The sequence below is a fragment of the Solanum pennellii genome, chromosome 11, assembly GCF_001406875.1.
Source record: "Solanum pennellii chromosome 11, SPENNV200".
Lineage (NCBI taxonomy): Eukaryota > Viridiplantae > Streptophyta > Magnoliopsida > Solanales > Solanaceae > Solanum > Solanum pennellii.
The window spans coordinates 4,766,062-4,769,339 of NC_028647.1; the positions used below are offsets into that span (position 1 = coordinate 4,766,062).

Below are 3,278 nucleotides of genomic sequence, written 5' to 3' on the forward strand. Positions count from 1 at the left end.
ATATTGAAAAAATTGTGATCTCCAGGAATTTGGAAGTTTTAACTTGAGGCTCCCACATATACTACCACACACTAGTTATATTATATATAAATTATTAATTCTCTAAAATAAGATAATATAATTAGCATTTTATATATATGTTGATTTATTATTTAAAGAAAAATGTCTTGAATAATAGGTCTATCGACTATCATTGATACTTTTTACATAATTAAATTATCAAAGATAATTACATGTAATTGTTCATAATTAGGGGTATGTGTTAAGTATTTTATGTTCGCGGAGGAAATGAGTTGTTATCTTCTTATTTAAGGGATTTTTTCAACTTATGATCTAGTTTTGAAAATTAAAAATTTGGTCACAATATAATGTTTATTTCTTATTATCGTATCAGAGTCCGTAATCCATTTCTATTTCTTGGTTATTTATTCTGTATTGGTTCTTAATGTTATATTGTCCACGCTCCAGTTATTCAGTCTTGAGGGGGTGTAAGGATATGTTACATACATACATATTGATGGAGGAAATGGATCGATTTGGCAATCATAATACTTTAAGCTAGTTTTTGAGATTGAATTATGTCTAACGTTTATTCATCATGGTATCAGTCTGTTAGACTCAGACTTGTTCCTATGTTTTGGTTATTTACTAAATGTTTGATATCAATATTATGTTTGTCCACGCCCTAGATGTTTAGTCCTTGGCGTACTTACAGAAAGTGTTAATGTCACACATATTGCTCGAGGAAATGAATCGTTATCTCCTTATAATGGTTTCGTGCAATCATAATCTTTTAAGCTAACTTTTGAGGTTGAGTTAGGTCCAACGTTCATTTCTTATTGATAAAGGGGATATATGCTATGTTATCTCGAGTGACTATCTTATAACTCAACATAATTAGCTTTTGGAAATGGATTTAGTATAGTGTGTTGTTCAACATACTACTCTCCTTATATTCTACTCGTGGAATTACACGGGGTATGTTGTTGTTGTGGCATGGTGCGGTCATCTATCAATGTATCTGAGCCTGCATTTTCAAGAACAATATCAAATCAGCAACTTCTTCCAGCTTTAATAGAAGTATTGGATGATTTGATATTCCTCGTATCAAACTTATTCATTCTAAGTAATGTTGTTTCGTTTGTATAGACAAGTGCAATTTCAGGTACATTCATATTGTTCAGTCACTAATGTGGTGCAGATATCTTGAAACCTTACTAACACGAAATGGTGAATAAAGTTGTCGTGTTTCTACAGGTAATTTCACATTTACCAATCTACAACATGTTTATTTGTTCACGCGTATATGAGTAAATGACATAAGCTTTTATCTGTCATATCTTGTTTCATCACAAGTACTTTACTTTCCGGGGTTCAATATGAGCATTTTTTTTGGTTTTAAGTCTCTGGTGTTCTCGACATAAACTTCATTTGCTGATCAGGACACTGCAGAGGACTCTGCATATGTATATGATTCTATAATGTTTTTATCTGAAAGCTAATCTCGGTAACTGCTACTGAAGATACAAGTCGAATGCATTACCTTGATTATCTTGAAAAGGTGAATAAAGTTTCTATCTTTACGTCTCCTTTAAGCAGGCATCGTATAATTATTCTGTTTCCTGGAGCTGTCGATTAACTAACTAACTGGACTTTTTAGACTTCTGGTTTATGCAGGTTGTTAAATGCTTTTGTTCCGAATCTTTACCTTTGAACACAGCAAAGAAGTAAGAAATGGCTGTTGTTTCTGGTAAATATTCTACATGTATCTTCTTCTCATCATTCATTTTCCGCGGTATAAACCAACTCTGATGTTTTCTTATTTCATTTATTCCTTTTGTAGCAATGCCATTACTGTTAAATTCAGCTTCTTGTGCTACGAAAAAGGGCGTCCTGTAACAGATCGTGGCAAGTCCCAGCTTAGCTTGACGCGATAAAATAAGGTAATTAACCTTGTATTGCAGCATAAGTTTAATCAATATTTCTACATCTTGTATAATGTACTACTTTTGTTCAAGGAGTCGAAGGTAAAACTTCAAGCAAGACTATTGGAGGCGTTCAACGAAAGTATTGATCATGTCAATAACTCTTTCGTCTTCTGTATAGTTGTAGAAATTAGGTCTTATTCCTAACTCGCACCACAAAAGCTAGCTCAAAGGGAGGAGGATTGTCCAAGCCTTATAAGGAATCCACCCATCTCATTAACCACCACCGATGTGGAACTTTTGTCATTCTTTAACAATAGTCCTTGTGTTTTTGCCCTCGAGTTTCTTTGTCTGTGCACTAAAAAGTATGTGCTCACAGACTCCGCGTTCACGTCTAAGTAAACACGAGGCTGAAAATTTTGTTGATGGAATATCAAAATGTTGTGTAAACTTGCTCATACCACAAAAACAGATACAAGTTTTTGCCTTATATGTATGCACTTATGTGGCTAAGTTTTTGCTACTCCCTCTGTTTCAAACAGAACGTCTCTTTTCCTTTAAAACAACTCTTTAGTTTCTCACTTTCCACGTAACATGTTCAAGACACAAGATTCAAAAGTCTTCTTTACTTTTGCTAAGTCAAAACCAGACAGTCAAATTGAAACGAAGGGACAGGTTTTTCTATGGTTTCTTTGACCTTACACATTCCCTTTTCACTTTTCTATGTATTTCTGTACAGAGTAATGATAGAACAACAGAGGCAAAGAAGAATCATACTGCACTTTTTCCGCGATATTGCTCAGGAGAAGTATTCAGACAAGTTTTACGCGATTTTGTATGTGTTATTAGTCATGATCATAAGCACATTTGGCTTAACTGAATGACATTGTTAATTATTAGGCTTAGCTGAACCTCGTTAAAATACTGTAACGTAGCATTGTAATGCCACAGACCGGGCAACATGATTATGGCTTGCGAGGACACCTATGAGGTAGAACATTGAACTCATAACAAACACTCGATACAAATTTGACTTTTATCGAATGACATAGTATAAACATTCTTGTTCAATGATGAAGAGGTAAGTATTCCTCGTAGGCTATAGCCATAAGCAATCAATAATTATCAAAACATCAACATTTCTTATGGTACATGTTATTTGTCACCATGATTATCAAAACTCAATTTAGAGACATGGCTATTTGTCACACCACATCAATTTGAAATTGAGTCACTAATAGAACAAAGGTGGATGCAGAGTACTCGTATTAGGTTCATCTGAACTCAATATATGAAGGTTGTGTAGATCATATTCCGTGATCAAAAGTGTAGCCTATGATCAAAAGTTACACT

General features: G+C 33.9%; 1 long non-coding RNA gene across 1 annotated transcript; it reads left to right on the top strand.

Moving 5' to 3' along the window:
- The first annotated feature begins 243 nt into the window (after positions 1-243).
- Positions 244-2,653, top strand: LOC114074946. The gene is made up of 3 exons (XR_003575329.1): positions 244-1,750; positions 1,844-1,943; positions 2,019-2,653. It is a non-coding gene; the product is annotated as an uncharacterized LOC114074946 (long non-coding RNA).
- Positions 2,654-3,278: the final 625 nt, after the last annotated feature.